The 21,095-nt window shown below is 37.9% G+C and overlaps 1 protein-coding gene across 7 annotated transcripts in view; it reads right to left on the reverse strand.

Moving 5' to 3' along the window:
• Positions 1-21,095, reverse strand: part of SH3BP4 (SH3 domain binding protein 4) — a 46,064-nt gene that overhangs the window by 20,335 nt on the left and 4,634 nt on the right. For 4 of the 7 annotated variants that reach the window (XR_015794538.1, XM_007440330.3, XM_025174471.2 and 1 more), the window contains exon 2: positions 3,855-3,947. The exons of 1 other annotated variant lie outside the window; for it this stretch is intronic. The gene's annotated coding sequence lies outside the window, so the exon portion shown is untranslated. Of the gene's footprint in view, positions 1-3,854; positions 6,371-21,095 lie in introns of those variants that run through there. 2 more of the 7 variants (XM_088132804.1, XM_088132790.1) reach the window with 1 other exon arrangement.

Genomic DNA, 21,095 nt, shown 5'->3' on the forward strand with positions numbered 1-21,095 from the left:
CAGAGTGTATCCTGAGGGTGTATATACCTCTTCACTGGTGGGATGCAAGCCATAGTATGTTGGCTTGCAGGGAGGCTCTGGAATAGAGCTCCTAGCTTGGGCAGCATAGTGTGAGCAAGCCTGAGATAAAACTGGGCTTTAGTTGTGCTTGTGGCATCCTGGCTAACGTGTCTAAACTGTCTGATCCTGTCCTTAACATTAACAGAGAATGCTACACATGCCATGAGAAAATTAAGGCCAGTAACTTGACCAATACCTTCTCTATTTTACTAAAAAACATTCTGTGAAAGCCTTCTTTGATCAAAGCCACGATGGTAGCAGAGTTCAGTATCTATAAACCTACCAGGTAACTTAGAATGAAAGAGGAGAAAATTGGTAGAGAGCATTAATTAATTAATGGAAAAAAAAAAAAGATATGTTGCCTGTTTGTGAAATTAAGAAAAAGTGGAAGATCTGAATTAAGATGGTCTGATCTTACAGAGTAGAGCTGATAAATACATGTAGGAAATAAAAAGTATAGATTTAATTATGAATGAAAGGGATAAAATGTATGTCTTGAATTGGTGTCATCTAGGTTTTAATGGATACATATGAAAATAGGAATTCATAGGTTAGCAATATAATTGCACATTATAATCCAGTGAATGGTGATAATGGAATAAGCAAGGATAAATTGGGGGGGGGGAATTGTGCAACCTTCTAAAGTAATGTGGTCCAAGGGGAAAATTATTCAGCAAGTTAGTGTGAATAGGAATGAGACAAGACAGTACAGCTGGGTCATTCAAAGATCACAGAATGAGGGAGAATGGTGATTGTTCAGTGACTATTTGAAAGAAAGAAGAGTAAAAGCAAAAGATTGCAGGAGGAATGATTTCATATGGTCTTGTTATGAAAAAGTATTAGTTTATAGATTAATTTCTCAACAGACAGAATGAAAAATGGTCAAAAGGAAGATGAGGAAGAGGCTCTGAACAGTGAAAAGCATATGTTCCACAGAGCTACAGAAGTGTTTGGAATTATCCTAAAAGAAAGTATGAAAAAGAATGATGAAATGTTGAAGTGAAAAGATAGTTCCAAACAATACAAACAAAGGCAGTAAAGAATAGTTAAGATTAAAAGAAAAAGAGAAAATGCAGAGTGATATTCATGAAAACAAAATGTTGTTTGGAAGTGGGTGAAAATAAGGAGCCTCCAGCAAAGTGAATGAATTAAAAATAAAAGTGATGAAATAATCTGGGATGAAACTGAAGTGAAGAAATACTGGACAGGTATTTTAGAGATTTGTGAGAGATACTGCTGTGCAGAAGAGTGGAATTACAATGCATACTATAAATATTACCATCCAAGAAAAAACATTGAAAAAGAAGTAATAAATACTTGTGAGAATATTGAAAAATAAGTTTGCAGGTATAAAAGTTGTAACTGGAGAAATTTTTAAAAGACATGACTTGTTTAATGTGTTTGTGCGAAGACTGTATCTGTCTACCTGTTAGAAGAACACTGTTATTGTTCAAAAGGGAAAGGAGCAAGAACAAATGCAGAATCTACAGAAGAAATAATTCATTAAGTTAGGGGCTTGGCAGAATGAAAAGAATACAAAAGATGCTTACAAGCAAAATGAAAGAATAGTATGGCTTTATGCCAGACAGAGAGTATGGAAACCAGATTTTTGCTTCTCAGCACATCACTGAGAAATGGATGAATGTGAAAGAGATTATATGTCTGTTGATTTTGAGAAACAATATGATAAAATGAATAAGCTTGAATGATAGAATATTAATTATAGAATATTTCCATGAATACAGAGTTGAAGGTTGGCTGCTGGGTGTCAAAAGAGTGATATATTATGTTAGTAAATATTACATGAAAATAAATGCTTAATGAAAGCTTCAGCATTGCGTAGGGAGTACCACAAAGACATCTGTGTTTGCTTGATGTATTTATAGATAAATGAGTATGAAATGTAATAATAGACATAGGTTATCTGGGGACATGAATGTATGTATACTATTGTATGCAGATGGCTGAGAACTCAAATGATTTGCAGTGCATGTTAGGGATGCTGTACGAAGTTACACAGAGCATGGATCTGAAAATTTATCTTTCAAAGACCAAGGTAATTGGGCTTGATAAGGAAAATCGGGTGAATGACTTCAAGTTATACATCAGCGGCAAGAAATTAGAGCAACTATATGAATCTATGTACCTTAACAGAATGCAAATATTGGTAGAAATGCAATAGGTAGCATGTGAAGAATGCCTGTTGAAAGAAGTGAAAATAATAATCTAAAAGAGTATTTCTTCCAACCCAAGTGAGAACTGAGTATATGAGGAGAACCGTAAAAGTTGAATGCAGTGGGAATGGGTACTTCAGAAGTACGTGTGATAAAACAAAGAGACAGGATCAAGAATGTATGGGTGCTGAAAGAATGTAGACTGAATACAGAAGTGTGAGACCAGTATGAAAGAAGTACACTAAGGTTATATAGAGAATGAGGTTTGAACTGCAAAGGATTGAGAGAAAAGGGAGAAACAAGAAAGTTGTCGTGGTTTGATGAGACCCTAAAAAAGAGAAGTGAGACAGTTACAAAACAAAAGGCATATGGATGTAGTGGAAACAAGAATGGTTTGCAGAGACAGAAAAGTATGGAGGTATAATAAATGGCATAGGTGTAAACTAGCTTTAGCCCCATTTCCTTTTCTTATCTCATGCTTTTACTTTAATTTCTTGGTCTTTTCTTCCACTCTGCTGTATGTTGCTTACTCCAAAAGGGAATAGTGTGACAGTATAAATCAGGAGTTGCTCCTTTTGCATTATTTTCAGTTAGCAACCCCGCCCTGCAGCAGCCTCACCAGACAAGCTACATTAGAAATTAAGGCTGTCTGAAAGAACTTCATATATTTGTAAATCTTGCTTCCAAAAAGAAAACTTTTATTCAAAACTTTGATGAAAACTTACTGCTTACTTAGATGTAAGCAAACTACATAGCTAATGTAAATATCAGTGTTAATTACTCTGTAAGAAGGTGATTTCTGGCAAGGCTGACACATTCCATTTGCCTCAATGGTATGTGTTTAGGCCTTTCTGAGTAACAGTTGTTTTTACCTTAAGAACTGACAGCTACATCTCATGATCCTGTATTTTGTGCATTTTGGGATGCTGGAATTCTGGCTGCCTTAGGTTTTTCAGTTCTTCCACTGAGGCCTTATCAAAGGTGGCTTTTTAAAAAAGTTTGTATAGTTCTTTTCAACCCCACACCACTCCCATGATTGAGAGATGTTCAGGGCAGGCCTCTGAGTTATCCCAACCCCCTGCAACAGGACTTCTCAAATAAATTGGGGAGATGTGTGACCCCGACGAAATACATAGAATAAGTTTACCATAGTAAGGATATCAACCAGCAAATGGGAGAGGAATTTAAATGAAAGTGATATTTACTCTCCCAACTACAGTTAAATACCAGCAGGCTTTCTTCTGCTACTGGCCTTTCAGATCACAACCTCTATAGAAGCTTTGGGCGGTAAGGAAACCTTCCCTTAACACCAGAGAAGTACTGAATTTGAGTAGAACGCGTTTCAAGGTAAAACTAGACTCAAATTATGCCTCCCACGCTTCATTTCACATTTGCCATTGTTTTGAATAGGCACGATCAAATTCAGTCAGAAGCTGGGATGTTAAAGGTTTTCCAGTGGCCGAACAATTGTTTACTAGTTCGTATGTTTCCAAGGATAACGAGACTAGAATTAGAACAGAATTAATTTACGTTTCAAATACAGGGTTGAAAATTATAAACTTGGCTAGCAGTAGGAGATCCTCTCACATCTGAGTTTCACTTCCTTTGCTTTCTTGTTACCTTTTATCGCAAGCAAATGGACTCCATTCCAAGCTTGTTATGAAGAGCTCCCCAAAGCGTGCCGTCTTCCAGGCTCATCCACCTCTGTCTGTCCTGCAGGGAAGGAAAAAATATTCCGAAACGATCTCGCTAGAAGAGGCCGACATCACGCCGCGCACCGCTCTGCCGGGACATGGGCGGGGCTTCCCTGCCGTATTCTCTGGACCAGCAGCCCCGCCCCGCCCCGCCCCGCCCCGCCCCAGCCTCCGGACTGGGGGAGCGAGGCGAGAAGGAACCGCCGGCAGGCAGAGAACAGAGGTGGGCCTAGCGGCTACCCGCTGGCTGGATTGGTGCGCTTGCTAGAAATTTGTAACCTAGACGGGCATAGGTCGCGCCGATGCCTGATTTCGTATCTCCTTATCTTGGTTTTGTCCACAAGGATTTGTCCTTTCACATGGCAAACGGGGGTTTACGTAGTTGACCCTTGTGATTTCATACTACAAACGCTGGTTTAAATTGCAGATACTTGTGATTTCGTACAACAGATTCAGTAGCAGAGGTTTGTGATTTCGTATCACAAACGATGGCGTAGTTCTCTGAGAGTAAGGATTTCATCGTGATTTAAGAATTTAATTTCATACCACAAATAATTTATCTGGCAGGGACTTCAGGCTTCATATTACAAACACTGCTTTAGCTGTCATGACTTTATGCTGCAAGCAATGGCTGAACTGTAGAGCTTTAGAATTTCATTCCAATCACCAAGTGGTATCTGTCCCTGTGACTGCTGCCTTGGAAACGTTAACACGTTTTCCTATATTGGAGACCATCTCGCATATTCTCCTGTCCTCTACTGGAATATAAGGAAGGCACATATAAAACTACTACTTTTGAGGTTCTCAAGAACAAATGATTTATTTTATGTAACTTACTGTCTCGCAGATGTAAGCTCAAATATAACTGCAATAAAACAGTTGCAAAGTTCTTTTATATTCTACTAAAACAGAAACGAAGTTATTGTTGATGCAACTGCACCAAGTATATTAATTTTATTTATTCTAAGTATTATTTTATTCTGTTGATTGGCTAAAGGCTGTAATAAAATTAATTTGTTCACTACTTTAGGAGTGGATGTTTGTGGTGTCATATCAGAAGCCCTGATTTAGCTGGTAGCAATTTTATACTGCAAATACTGTACTAGTTTTCAGTTAAAAAAACTTGTGATTTCATGCTAGAGGTTTAGCTCATACAAACTCCTGATTTAATTACCACAAACACTGGTTTTATGGTAGAAACCTGAGATTTCATACTGCAATAGTAGTTTAATGTATCTACATTTTAAAAAATAAATCAAATTTATAGGCTGCCCAACTGCCCAGACTCTGGGCAGTGTACAAGATAACAATCCAATTCAACACAAACAAAATAAGGTGATAACCCAGAGACTTGTCATTTCATACTCATGAATGCTTTATCATGAAGGCAAGATTTATCATGTAAGAAAAAGTGGTGGAAGTAGCAGAGACTTGTGATCTCATATCATAAATACCACTTTAACTTGCAGACTTTGATTTCATGCTACCAATAATGGTTTAGCTGTCAGAGACCTGCAATTCCATAATGGCTTTTAAGTAGCATATATTTTAAACTTTGAAACAATGCTTTAGGCCTGGTTAACTCTAGAGAGATCAATCAAAGGAACTACCATTGATTTAATTACAATGATGGAGCATAAATACTTTTATTCTGTGCTGCTTTTGGAACATTACAAAAACAACTTCCTCAGAATGTCATCTTTTTTGAAAGCTAAAATATGGTAACCCCAGAATTGTAGAGCTATGATTTTATGATGTTTTGTTCCATACTTAGAACAAAATGCGACTGTTTCACATTTTGAGGGATCCAATGCAGTTAAGTATTGTTCTGCATCTTACCACATGGGTTTAAAAACATGCATCTTGTCTTGTATAGCAGCTGCAAATGGCTGGGCTGGGTGATTTGGGGGGATGTGGACAGAATGCTGTGAAAAAAGAGACTTCCAAAAGTGCTATCAGGGAACTTGACTGGATTGTTCTTGTTTCTGGAGCTGGCGAGTATGCTGATGTTTGGAGGTAAAAGTATGGGGTTGTTAATATGAACTTTTCAGAAAAGGGCAAAACAAAACAAACCCAACCCAACATTGCTATCCCATCAAGAGCAATCAGAGTACTTTGATAAGTTGTTTCATCCCATCCAGATCCTGACAGCCTACCAACACCTGGACTAGACATTGATAGCATCTTCTCTCTAACTTGGGGCAATGTACAAGTGCATATCATTGGCATAATGCACCCCAAACTGATCATCTTTCCCTATGACTTCATGTATGTGTTAAAAAGCAGGAGGTAGAATGCCAAGCCCTATGATGGCATCCCACAAGAAGCAACTACCTAGCTGGTCTTTCCACCCTCACCCCCACCAACTGGAACTGACCATTAAGGAAGGAGCAGAAGCAGTGCCCTCAATTCCATCCCTCCCAGGAAGTACAGAAGGATACCATGGTCAATGATATCAAAGGCCACTGAGAGGTCCAAAAGGAAGAGGGGTGCACTACCTCCATCTACCCTCTGATAAAGCAAGAGCAACACACAGAGCAATTATGGTATTTCTCTTATCATCACAATGTAGGCTCAAACTTGCATGGTCAGGTTTGCTTGTCAGTCTCCACAATCACTTTTGTTGATTAATCTCTTGGAGCTCCTCAGTAAATCAAGTAATCATCTGGGACTGATGCATATAGTTCCACTAAGGAACAATGTTGTCAAGAGCCAAGGTTGTTTCCTGATGTCAGCAGGCAATCAGGCACTCAATAGGACCACTTATAAGATTGCTGGGAATTTTGCAAAGTGCTTGCCAGAATCCATCTGAATCTATAAGGTGCTTGGGGCAGACCATCCTGATTTGCCCCATGGAGGTTACAGGTCACAGTCAATCTCATCTGGGGCAGGAAATGATTTGACCATGACAATGAATATGCCCTCCATATCCACATCACAGGACAATTGCTCTGAGACAAAGGCAAGGTCCAGAGTATGTCCACCCACCAAGGTGCATCAGGCTCGAGATTACCTGGGAAAAGCCTATGGTTACCAGGGAAGCCAGGCAATCTCAAGCCTTCCCAAAAAAAGGTTGAAGTCATCCAACGTCAGATATGGTAACAGTCTTCAAATACTTGAAATAGGTAGAATTAGTCCCTAATTAAGAGAGGGGAGGATCAAAATCAGTGGGTTAAAAGCAGAAGAAAGAAGATTCAGGCTAGACATTACAAGGAACTTTCTGACTATATGAGCTGTCAGCCAGCAGAATAGACTAACACATGATGTGGCAAGATTAGGAGAACTTAGTTGAAGATTTCCTGATCTTCAAACAGCCTGGATGGTTTTCTGTCAGAGTTACTGTAATAGACCCTGCATTGAGCAGGGGATTGAATTAAATTACCTTTAGGGTATGAACCCTATGATTCTATGATACTATAACCTGTCATAGGTAAAGAAGTTGAAGTTAAGCCAAGATTGACCTCTCAGGATGGAAATTTGTTTGCACCTTACCATTTACAGAAGTGAGATCTAATCTGTCCCTGTCAGCAATCTATCTCCAGTGACCAAAAACAAACAAACAAACAAACAGTGAAATAAATCTGAGTTTCTCTGGCTCAACAAATCCTAACAGAAGGATAAGAAACAAACAGAACTGCACTTTTACAGATGCTTGGAATGGCAGAGTTTATGGAGGTCATAATCCTCACTGGCCAGCCATACTGCTCAGTGCTCCACTCAACCAACTCCCAGTACCTATGTAAGAGAAAAACTAAAACATTTAAGTCCATAAATTTCCAAATATCCTTCTAAAGCAGTTCAAAGACACCCGATTCAATTTGGTACTTCAAATTGATGAAAGGGTGATTTGATTGAACCTGTTTGACTCAAATCACCCATTCAAACCACATAGAGCCCTTCTATTTTCCTTCAGTGCCCCTATCTTGCTAGTGCAAGAAATTAGCCAATGTCCCTATTTTCATGCTGGAATGTAATGAAGCTGTTGCCTCTTTCAGCCTCAAGTGATCATATATCTAGAAGGGCAGAATGTTCCCAAAGGCCTTGTTGACAGATTCTGGCAAATGAAGGTTGGTTTGGGCAGAATGTCAAACAACATACCTTAGAATTAGTGAGACATATTAATCTGGTGAACAAAAAATAATATACTAATCTGGTAAATAAAAATACTGGTCTGTTAAAAGAAATTTTAAAAATCCAATGTTGGGCAATTTCAATAGTTAAGTCAAGATGTAACCAAAATGCTGAGCATAATGTTGAGTTATCTGGAATGCTTCATCAGGCTGGTTATTTAGTAAAATGAGGAGAGGGAGACTGGCTTGATTTTAAAGCCATAATAAATACAGTGGTACCTCTAGTTACGAACTTAATCCATTCCGTGACTCTGATTGCAACTCGAATTGGTCTCAAGTCGAGGTAAAGTTTCCCATAAGGTTCAATGTAAATATGGTTAATCCGTTCCGCCCTCCGAATTTGGTCGCACCATGAAGCAAATTTCCCCATAAGGTTCAATGTAAATACGGCTAATCCGCCCTCCGAATTTGGTCACACCCCGAGGTAAATTTCCCCCATAAGGTTCAATGTAAATATGGCTAAACAGTTTTGAAACATATGCATTTTATTTTTAAACCTCAAAAACCTTCCAAACGCCACAAAAACCTTCCAAACACCACAAAACACACAAGCCTCACCGAACGTCTCCTTGCTACCGCGATCTCGCCCACAGGAAGCCGCGACCGCGTGGCAGCAGGGGAAATGGCCGCGGATCTGGTTCGTATCTCGAGGTGGAGTTCGCATGTCGAGGTAAATTTTTGGGGCCGGAGCTGGTCATATCTCGAAAAATTCGTAAGGAGGGGCGTTCGTAACTAGAGGTACCATTGTACACTTACACCTAGACTGAAAGTACAGTCAGGTCCAGAAATATTGGGACATCGACACAATTCTAACATCTTTGGCTCTATACACCACCACAATGGATTTGGAATGAAACAAACACAATGTGCCTTAACTGCAGACTGTCAGCTTTAATTTGAGGGTATGTATATCCAACTCAGGTGAACGGTGTAGGAATTACAACAGTTTGCATATGTGCCTCCCACTTGTTAAGGGACCAAAAGTAATGGGACAGAATAATAATCATAAATCAAACTTTCCCTTTTTAATACTTGGTTGGAAATCCATTGCAGTCAATCACAGCCTGAAGCCTGGAACGCAAAGACATCACCAGACGCTGGGTTTCATCCCTGGTGATGCTCTGCCAGGCCTCTACTGCAACTGTCTTCAGTTCCTGCTTGTTCTTGGGGCATTTTCCCTTCAGTTTTGTCTTCAGCAAGTGAAATGCATGCTCAATGGGATTCAGGTCAGGTGATTGACTTGGCCATTGCATAACATTCCACTTCTGTCCCTTCAAAAACTCTTTGGTTGCTTTTGCAGTATGTTTTGGGTCATTGTCCATCTGTACTGTGAAGCGCCGTCCAATGAGTTCTGCAGCATTTGGCTGAATGTGAGCAGATAATATTGCCCGAAACACTGCAGAATTCATCCTGCTGCTTTTGTCAGCAGTCACATCATCAATAAATACAAGAGAACCAGTTCCATTGGCAGCCATACATGCCCACGCCATGACACTACCACCACCATGCTTCACTGATGAGGTGGTATGCTTAGGATCATGAGCAGTTCCTTTCCTTCTCCATACTCTTCTCTTCCCATCACTCTGGTACAAGTTGATCTTGGTCTCATCTGTCCATAGGATGTTGTTCCAGAACTGTGAAGGCTTTTTTAGATGTCGTTTGGCAAACTCTAATCTGGCCTTCCTGTTTTTGAGGCTCACCAATGGTTTACATCTTGTGGTGAACCCTCTGTATTCACTCTGGTGAAGTCTTCTTTTGATTGTTGACTTTGACACACATACACCTACCTCCTGGAGAGTGTTCTTGATCTGGCCAACTGTTGTGATGGGTGTTTTCTGCACCAGGGAAAGGATTCTTCGGTCATCCACCACAGTTGTTTTCCGTTGTCTCCCGGGTCTTTTGGTGTTGCTGAGCTCACCGGTGCATTCCTTCTTGTTGAGAATGTTCCAAACAGTTGTTTTGGCCACGCCTAATGTTCTTGCTATCTCTCTGATGGGTTTGTTTTGTTTCTTCAGCCTAATGATGGCTTGCTTCACTGATAGCGACAGCTCTTTGGATCTCATCTTGAGAGTTGACAGCAACAGATTCCACATGCAAATAGCACACTTGAAATGAACTCTGGGCCTTTTATCTGCACATTGTAATTGGGGTACTGAGGGAATATCACACACCTGGCCATGGAACAGCTGAGAAGCCAATTGTCCCATTACTTTTGGTCCCTTAACAAGTGGGAGGCACATATGCAAACTGTTGTAATTCCTACACCGTTCGCCTGAGTTGGATGTACATACCCTCAAATGAAAGCTGACAGTCTGCAGTTAAGGCACATTGTGTTTGTTTCATTCCAAATCCATTGTGGTGGTGTATAGAGCCAAAGAAGTTAGAATTGTGTCAATGTCCCAATATTTCTGGACCTGACTGTATACTGAATGAGGAAATCATAATGAGGCAATATGCAAATTAAGACATGACATAAAACTGAAGGGATGAAGATGAATATAAGTTAGCTAATGTAGAGAATAATATTTTCATTATCTGTTACTGAATTTGGACTCCAGAACAGATTTTTTAGTGTATAATATTTAGTGTATAATATTCCACATTATTCAAATTTAGCACGTTTAAAGAGAACAGGTTTCTTTAGAAAAAGTATTTAAATCAGACAAGTGTTTAAAGAAGTCATCCTTTCTAATGAATGTCAGAGGTGAAAACTTTGACTGGAAAAATATTTATTCTAGGGTATAATTGACATAACATGACAAGTGTGTCATCACAAGTCATGGAAATATTGTTTATTTTAGAATTTCATCAACATAGCTCTAAGTGCTCAAATGATTAAGCCTCATTAACCCTTCTTAAATTGAACCACAGCCCCAAAAAACAAAGAAGCAGGCATCCCCATTCTATAAACAAATTACATGATTACATACTCTCCTACTAAATGCATGCTATGGCCTTTGAAACATTTTCCCCCATGTCTACTTTACCAGAAAGTGGTAAAATCATTCCAGAATAATTCCGTTTTTAATAGCCTTCTAAAAGTCAGTAGGGAAAGAGTGAGTCTGATTCCAATGGGAGGCCATTCCAAAGCAACAATACAGTTACAGAGAAGCAGCATCGTCTAGTCTCGTTCTCCTCTCCTCCTGGAAGTGTGGAATCACTAGCAGCTGTTCTCTATGAGACCTCATGGGTTGGGTTGATGTAGTTGGGAGAAGGCAGTCCAGGAGCTAAGCCATGTAGGTCAATACCAGCACCTTAAATTTTACTCAGAAACTTATCAGTAACCAATGCTGGTCCTGCAAAATTGGTGTTATACATTCCCAATGTTGGGAGTCGCTAAGTGGGGAGGCTGCTCTTTCTCAGTGTTCTTCGATGGCAGCCCCATGTAATCATGTGGTGATAAGGGCATGAATCACTGTAGCACCAAGTAGAGTCATAACTGGTACAACCAACTGAAGCTGAGAAAAGTTCCCCTAGCCACAGAAACGTGGAGATAACTGGATGAAGGAGGGAACATGACAAGTTAGTCCTGGGAAAGCAGCAGAATCAAAATAACACTGCATTGATTTTGTTTGGTATAAGACAGGATAGAATCTCTGGTAGGCTTTCAAGATTATGTTGCTATCCCCTGTAACAGTGAAGAAGCATTTTTGTAACTGTTGCAGTGTCAGTTTCCTGACCTGGCCTAACTTGAAGGCCCGACATCCACTGCTGTTCAAGAAGCAGCCATCAATCCAGGAGGAAAACTAGAGTGCAAACCTGCTCTTTTAAGGGTAGCGCCTGCTCATCCAGAGAGAACATTGGTGTCAACAGAAAACCCCAAGTATAAACAATAAATACATTTCATTAGGATTTAGCTTTAGTCTGTTCTTTTCCATCTGCATCCTTACATGTTGAAGTCTACTCAGAATGGGGCTGGACAAGGCCAAAAGGGGATAGTGAGTGGGACCAGGACAAAAAACAAAGGTATAGAGTAGCAGTTAGTGCTTAATAATTACATGAATTAGATTTTTTACTTCTTGGATATTTTTCAGTTATCAACCTTTTTATGCTAACCAAATAGTAAATATTATACAGATCATTTCCAATATCAAAGCTGGCAAGACACATTGCCATTAATTTTCAGGGGCATTTGAGGAAGGGTTCTAAGGAAAAGGCAGGCAACTTTTCAGTATCTGTACTTTTTAATTATTGTCACAGCAGCCAAAGGAGAGCAATAGTATCACAATGCATGTAAATAGGCAGGAAAAAATAGTACATCAATTATTTTCTGCCAACAGAGGTCTGGATAATTAAAGCCCCTGATCATTATAATTTCATACATTTTTGAAAAATATGCAATCTGCTTTTGGAAGGCATCATCCACAACTTCTTGGATGGGTGGCCAACAGTAAACTTCAACAACAACACTGCTTCATTTATTTCAACTCAGAAATCTTCGAGATTTCTCTAAGTAAGTCCAGTTCACTTACTTGGATTTCTGAGAAGTGGATACTTATAACATATAAGGCAGTTGTCCCCCCCCCATTATTTCTGTTCCATTTTGTTAAAAAAAATGTGGGGAGGGGAGGGGAGGGGAGGGGAGGGGAGGGAGAACTGCTTCCTATGTCAAAAGTATCCACTTCTCAGAAATTTTGAACAAAATGTATCCCTGTATATTCTAAGCATGAAACTCATTCTACTATGCCTCTATTATACCTACTGTATTAAATCATATTTGCCCTTCTGTACTAAGAGTTGAAGCTCATCCCTATACTCTGAGCAATAGCTTATAGACAATTCTTTCTGATTTTTCATTATATGATTTCATATAATGTATATGATTTAACATTACTAACTCCCATTTCTTTCTAGTGCTCAAGTATTTATCTGAGCTCCTTGCTTCAGGGTTTTCCTCTCTAATTTAAAGCCTTCCTAACCAAACATTTTTACCAGAACTTCTGAGGAACAACCCACCACACAGTTCATCATCTAAATAAGTCATATTATGGTCCCACAAACCAGATCTCTTGTTAACATGCTCCCAGAAATTTCTGCAGAATAATAATAATAATAATAATAATAATAATAATAATAATAATAATATGCCCTAGGTCAGCTATCCCAGCAAACCTATTCATATTACATTAGGTGCATACATATGTTATTGTTCAATTTTGCCAAACAATTACTAATATGCTAATGAAGATACAAGATTTTTATCTGAAATTTGAGATAAAAAGTAATAACTTTTAAAACCATACATTCTGGAAGTCTTGAAATCTGTATTCAAAGTTCTCTGTTTCTCTGGATAGACTCATATGAGCTAAACTAGGCCATCTGTTTTGTTCATGGAATTACCAAAAGACCCTAAACATTTCTCTGGAAACTTTGCTCTGAATATTTGTGCCTGAGGATTTTTGCAGATTTTAAAATGTACATATCACTGAAAGCAGTAGATTCAATAACTGGAATAAAAGCCTTACTCAAGAGTTAAATAAATTGCCACCTTGCATAACATTGTTACGTGAAGCTATTAAACAAACAGAAACAAAAAATTAAGTGCAAAGTAGCTGCACCAAGAAATTATAGCTTGAATCATTCATGATTTCTATTTTCATTTTGCAGCTAATATTCCTACAGGTTTTTTGTTCCTCATGAACTCATTTAGAGAAAGGCCCATGCTTTGGCTTTTTAGAGGTGGAATGCTCAAGATTTGCATCAGGATTAAATATGATCAAAAGATTTGTCATTTGATTTCAAAATGGAACATCACCATAGTTCAAGGGCAGAATCCATGCTCTGCATGCACATGGTTCCAATTCAAAAATTTCTATCCCCAGTGAAAAGAATCTCAAGTCTTTTACCTAAGACTTGAAGAATATCTGCCAATTTGAGGAGGCAAAACTTTAGATGGCTCAATAAGTTGACCATAGCTTCTCACAGTATTTAAAACACTGAATAAGAGTTCTATATATTCCTGGAATTAGTGTAAGGGCATGTTTACAAGATACAATAATGGTTATTCATCTGAAGAAAAGGAGCAGGAGCTGAAATAAGGAACCAGTGCAGTCTGGTCCAGAAGAGCCAGTGACTAATCATGAAGGCTCAGAGGAGTTGATGTCTTCCATTTCTGCAGTCTTGGATTCATCCAGACATAGCCTCCAAATCTACAGGTATTGACAGTTCCACTTTGAGAATCAAAGAGAAAAGGGGTGGAAGAAGGCTAGATTGCTTGATTTTTACACAAAAAAACCAACAGAAAGGCAGTGCATGTATGTCTATTGGATTAAATTACTATAAGTAAAATGTATGTTATTCAAAATATCACTGGCATTTAAAACATGAGGATTTAATGATGATGTTTCATTTCTAGGACATCCTGCTGAAGTAGTTTTGTTTTAAACTCAATCATAAGGAATTGTCCAAATTGTACGGTATTGATTCCCTGCAAACTGGTGGAAGCATTTAAGGATCTTGCAGAAAATATAATTTCCCTTGTTACAGAACTGCTGTTACCAGTCTAACTCAAGAAAGAAGCAACTATTTCCCAAGGACTGCCAAGCAAGCTGTAAACTGAATAATGAATCAACATAAACATTCTTCAGAGCAAAATAGTGATTCAGGAAGAACATTGCTTCATCGCATCTTTTACTGTATACTGTTTCAGGGGATGAAGCACAGTGGAAAGTGCCCCTTGCCCCAATGAGCAAAAATTTTAAAAAGGCTTTGGCTGTCACAAAAATAAAAAAAGTTGTAGGATTCATTGATAAACATCTGGAAACAAACTCTTGGTTCATTTTTTACACAAGGGAAAACTTTTTTTAAAAAAAAATCTTGGTAGGATACAATTGCTGCAATTACTGTAATTTATTGGGCAGAAGTGTATCTACACAAAAACAAAAGATAAGACCAAGAACAATAGTTCACAATATTTCTATTTCAATTTCTTTCTTTTTTTTACTGGTATTTTCCAAGTCCCTAAACACTTTATGATACATTCTGCCAGTGCATGCTGGTCTTGAGTCACATCAGTATGACCTGACAGAAAGACATGAGTAGTTTATATATCTCACCAAATTCAGGTAAATATTTTAAATAGCCACAGTATTTTTTAAGTAATGGACCATATTTCTAATTTTAAAGAATTAAAACATTAAATAGGCTATAATTAGATTTAATGTAGTCTATAATACAGATTTATATATAAAAATATAATTACCTGGTGAATAAATGGAATAAAAGTAAAAAAAAAGTTTCCTGTACTGTTTGTTTTTTTGGGGGGGGGTGTAACTTAAATGAAAATATTGCCTTTTTACACAATCTCTTTATATATTTCAGTGAGTTGTTGTTCTGTATATGCTTACCTTTTTAATTTAAAAAAATGTATTGGTGAAATGCAATACACAAACAACTACAATAGCAACAAAATACCACAATTGATTGTACAGTGAAAAAACTACATATACTGTATTATAGTGATCAAAATAAACTAAACATAAAAGAAAAAAGACCTCATAAAAATAAGGTTCATGTAGTAGCAATAAAATATTAATTCAGTTCTTAAACTTATCATTAAATCTAAACCATATGGAAACATATTGCTCCATGTTACATTTTTAGAATGTAAGGACATAACATACATATAACTTGAATCCATTCCTAAACATGAGGAGGATAAGTTTCTTTCCATTTATGCAAAAGTATTCTTTTCTATTAGGCTCAATAAAGCTAAAATTCTTCATAAAATGACAAATTTTGTATTTTTGGAATATAATTTAACATCACATTTAAATCTTTAGCTATTTTTCCTCCAGAATTGTATTAACTTAACGACTTGCCTCTCAATAACCAAATGTATTTAGCTGCTTTCTGGGCCAGGAAAAAAAGTCCGTTTACTTTATCTTGACTCTAAAACTGGCCAAGATTTCAAAGAGGTCACATATTTACTCTCCAGTTGAGCCCAAAGAAGGTAATATTTAGAGACATTCTTTTTCTATAGAAATATAGATGTTAAAATAAAAGCCTGGTGGTGAAGCTGAAAATCTGGTAAATTAAAGCCCCCATTGTCACAGGACAATCTGAATTTGGACAAAGATATTTGAGGGTCTTAGTCTGCCATAAACATTTGTCAGTAATTTACCTATTTGTGTAAATATATTTGAGGAATTAACATTGCAATATACACACTTACCAATACTTACTGTATTTATTTACTTCTGAATAGGCATATATACTGTAGGTTATAAAGCCGAAATTCTCTGTATCTTTACCTAGGAGGTAAACTCCATTTCAAACATACGCATATTGCTATAATGCTATGTGAGGGTTTTCCCCCCTTTAGTCCTGTAGAGCCCATCCAAGTCCTTGTGGGCCCCAGTTTGAAAAACCCCATTCTAAATTCCCTTCAATAGGGGCTGATGCCTGATTTTGGCACTGAATCTTCCTTGGTTGCTGTATGGGATGGGGAATTTAAGCTTATTGATTCTCCTGGATTTCTCAATGTCTTTTGATACCATTAACCACAACTGTATCCAGGAGATTGGACTAGAGGTACAGTCCAAAGTCCCTTCCACCCCTTAGACTCTATTATTCCTGTTGGCGAGGGTGTATAGGCTAGCTCAGTGTTTCTCAACCTTGTCAACTTTAAGATGTGTGGACTTCAATTCCCAGAATTCCCCAGCCAGCCGACCTATATGTCTACTCAGAAGCATGCTGACTGGGGAATTCTGGGAGTTGAAGTCCACACATCTTAATGTTGACAAGGTTGAGAAACACTGGACTAGCTTTTGGCTGACTCCAAAAATTGGCATTGGGGAATTTCTTTTCAACCCAAAGGCACTGGGTTGTGGGATTCCATTTTATCCCCCATACAATTTAACATCTCTACAAAATTGCCAAATGACATTTGGAGATACAGCATGAAGTATCATCAGTATGTTGGTGAGACACAGCTCTCTCTCTCCTTTTCTTCAGATCCAGATGACACAGTGGAAATGCTGAATCAGTGCCTGACAAAAGTAATAAATTAGTAGAGGGCCAGCAAACTGAAATTCAAGATGGAGAAGACAGAGTAACTGTTAGTGGTGGATTTATCTGTCCAGGTGAGTGCTGCTCAGTCCTTTCTGGAAGATGTTGTACTCCACTTACAGGATCAAGTTCATGGCTCAGGGGTTCTTCTGTATACCTTTTTATCATTGGAGGCATGTGTAACTCCAATGGCACAAAAACTCCAATGGCATAAAGGACCTTAAAGAGCTTAGGTTGGTGCACTAGTTACAGCTCTACATGGGGAGAAATTGCCTCATTACAGAAATCTATGCCCAGGTAACTTCTTTAGATTACCGCAATGCATCATACATGGAGCTGCCCTTGAAGATGGTTCAGAAATTTCCCTTAGCACAAACATTGTAACAAGAGGACTGACTGAAGCTGAGCATGATAAACATGTTATGCCAGTTGTAAATGATCTTCACCCAGTTTGCTTCTCATCCCAATTCAAAGTGTTGTTATTAATCTCTAATGGAGGGATTACAAAAATGTGTTTTGTTCTGGGGAAAACACAGAAGTTCAGGAGTTTTGCAGAACAATATTGGATGGTGTTGTTGTCTAGTGGAAGTTATTATCTTGGTGGTTTTGACCAAGATAAATCTGGAAAGGTCTTATAAGTTCAAGAAAGGCAGAGTTGCTCATCTCGCTCTTTTCTTCTTCCCTCTCCTCCACAAGGCCTGCATACTTGCATCTCCCTCAATCTCCTTGCTTCTTCCTTTCCCTTACTCTGGCATAACATGTTTATCACGCTCAGCTTCAGTTAGTACTCTTGCTACAATATTTTGTGCTAAGGGAAGTTTCTGAACCATCTTTTTATTTTTTTTTAATTTGTTGTGAAATGAAGTTTTACTTCTTCCAATCATTATTTATTTGAAAGATGATCTCAAGGAGTTGGGCAACAAAAATCCTGTACGTCAAATACGTATTTGTAGATGGGTTTCAGACAGGTAAGTTGCTTCTCTCTAGCAATTTCCCCACAAACACACACACATACATCTCAAACAACTGAGCTCACAGTTCTAATTCAGAAGAGTGCAAGCACACTTTAGGAGATTTAGTTTTTAAAGTAGGGAAAGGACATGGAATCTGTATCAGTCTGAAACCTCTGAAGAGAAAGGTCGTAACTACACTTAGTCTAATCTTCAGCTATTCATTTGCCACAGGAAATATTTAACAATGTATTTTAAAAACGAACAAGAACATTTACCAAGAATGGATTGTTTGGTTTGCAGTATCCTGCAAAGTTTTTTAATGCTGCAGGATATAGCTTTAGATGAATTATTTTTCCTTTCATAATTAAAAAATAGCATGGGAAACCATGTTATGTAACAGATAATTAAGAATAGTTCTAAAGGACTGGTGACAAGATATTAAAAGAATGACCTGGCATTTTGCCCAACTAGCTTTTCTTTATACTGTTGTGGAAAGAGCATTTTTTAAAAATGAGCAGATGTGCTAACATCTTATATAAGATATATAAGATAATACATTTGCTTATTGAATCCTGTTACCAGTTTTACATTACAGTAGTGCTCACCAGATATCCCTGTGCTCTTTTTATCAACTGAGCATTTGCTGATGGATCTAGAGCTTTTACTTTTCCATCAATTGTTTTCAAGAAACTCATATTGATGTTTATAATGCAATACTGATATTTACCTAATATTTCAGCTGACTCCCAATATATTACCTCCTGTGTGAATACCCATATATTATTTCAAATACTGCAGATATTTCAAATTTGCAAAGGTTGACAGCTAGCATTGTGAGTAATCGCAGCAAAATGTTTCCCTGCCTTTTTGTAGAAAAGAAAGCCTTGCAGGAGAAGGCAACTCTGCTAACTGGATTAGAAAGCTTCTAAGTCACAAATGAGGATTTTGCCTGTGAAATAGCTTAGATTCCTCACAACACTTTATATTTTCATACCTTTTATTGGCAATAGCATTTTTTCACAAGCACAAGCACATCTAATCTTTCTATAAATTGACTTTCTATCAACATAATGGGAAGTATGATCAAAATGATTCTGTATGATCTAAGGTTTAAGTTGTTTTAAAACTTGAGTTTTGTTTTACATAGTTGTTTTATTGCCTTTTTCTGTTTATCTGTGTTCTGCTTTTTTTGTATTATCATTTATTATTGTAAATATGTTTCCTTTTTCTTTTATTACAGATTAAAAATTAACCTTTCCATCAATTTAGTTGTTGGATTTAGTGTTTTACTCCACCTCTCTTGCAATGCAGTAGCTAAGGTACATTTTAATGATACTTTTTTCCTATAATTTGCTATGCTGTAAAATCATGTGAATCCTACATGAAATGCTAATTTTCTGACATCTTCCTGCTCATTTATTGGGCAAGATAGTTGGGATCTGAGGTTCAAATTTCTCATTGCTTGTTACTAATTAAAATGTTAATGTCATAAATATAATTTTTTTATTCTGAGTCAAGGCAAAAAAAATTCTAGTAATTTGTTTTTGGCTTGAAACAGATTTTTAAGTATTCAATTAAGGATTTAATTTACACATTTTAAGGAACAACAAGCAAGCATGAAGGTAAGGGTAAGGACTGTTATGGTGGGAGGTGGCAGAGGTTTCCTTGTGGAAGGAAGGAAGGGAGGGAGGGAGGGAGGGAGGGAGGGGGAGGGGGAAAAGTTGACTGCCAGGCAAGGTTCTGTTCTCTCCAGCATCCAGAGAAGAAATAGCCTCAATGGGCCCAAGAGCCCCGTGCCTGGAGAGGAAGAGGAAGCCCTACAGCTGGCCAGTGAGAGCTCAGAAGGTCATTGACCTCCCTCAATGGGTGACTTCGCACAATTCATACGTATAAAGATAGGACTGTATTGTTTTCCACTGGAAACCCCTAGTTTCCCGCAGATTACTTTAATCAAGCTTCAGCCTGTCTTAGTGGCAGGCTGGTCCCAAGGTGGAGGTTCTGATGTGAGCACATGTCCTCAATGATCAGCAATCATTTGAGTAGGCATCTCAAAGCTGGGAAAGATCACCCTATCAGTAAAACATAGCATTCAATTAAACATGGCATTCATTTTTTTCAGTTATCTAAATTTCTGGTCTAGTAGAAATTCATTTAAACTAGACATGTATTTACAAATGAGGTCTCTAACTCCTCTGAACTGATGGAAATAAGGCTGTGTACTACCTCAAGATGTCTAACTCACCATTGCTTTGGATACAAAATTCTCTTTTGTGTCCTCAACTCTGATATATAGGGTAATGTTGGAATGGGTAGAGTGTCATGGAATGCATCAGCATGTTGGAAAGGGAAGAGTGTCATGGAATGCATCAACACTTTTTTCAAGTACTTTCTGGTGCTTGTGCATATAACATTTTAGTAGAGTGGGTGACTGTTTCAGGGTTTGACAGGAATCCATCCTCAAATCAGAATAATTCTTCTAATTATTTTCCCTAATTGTAGTCTATTCGATGGGTTTTGGAGGAGAGAGATTCATTGATATGTGGGATGATGCCTGGTACCTGAAGAGCTTGCTGGTGTGACTAATGTATCATTGTGCATGTGTGTCTGCCATCTTATCTTTTGCCCTTGAAAGCCAGAATAGGCAAACTTTTGGTGTCAAGAGCACGTATGGAATTTTTAGAACATTTAGTGGACTGCACTCACAAAATGGTTGACATGGGAGACTTGCTTATTCATAAAATGGTAGTTGGGATGGCTAGTCACAGATTACTCTTTTCAAAGACAAGGTAGCCTGCCAAGATGCTTTCTATCAGCCCTGTGGGTTCTTTTTATATTTGTTCTTACATTTATATCCTACTTTAAGGAATTCAAGGCAGCATACAAGGGGTACCCTGCATTTTAATTGGGTTAAACACCAGTTTTTCTGAGACAACAATAGCCCCAAATCAATCTATAGGCTCCATGGTTGATCAGAGAAGTCAACCAGAGAACTTAGATTGCTCCAAACTCTAATCACTTGCATTTCATTGTGTCAGTTTCCCATTTGACTTTTTGAGTAAAAGAATTATTTATTTT

The sequence above is a fragment of the Python bivittatus genome, unplaced genomic scaffold (assembly GCF_059951505.1).
Source record: "Python bivittatus isolate LINGU-HERP-01145 unplaced genomic scaffold, Pbiv_v1 ctg000020_np1212, whole genome shotgun sequence".
NCBI lineage: Eukaryota > Metazoa > Chordata > Lepidosauria > Squamata > Pythonidae > Python > Python bivittatus.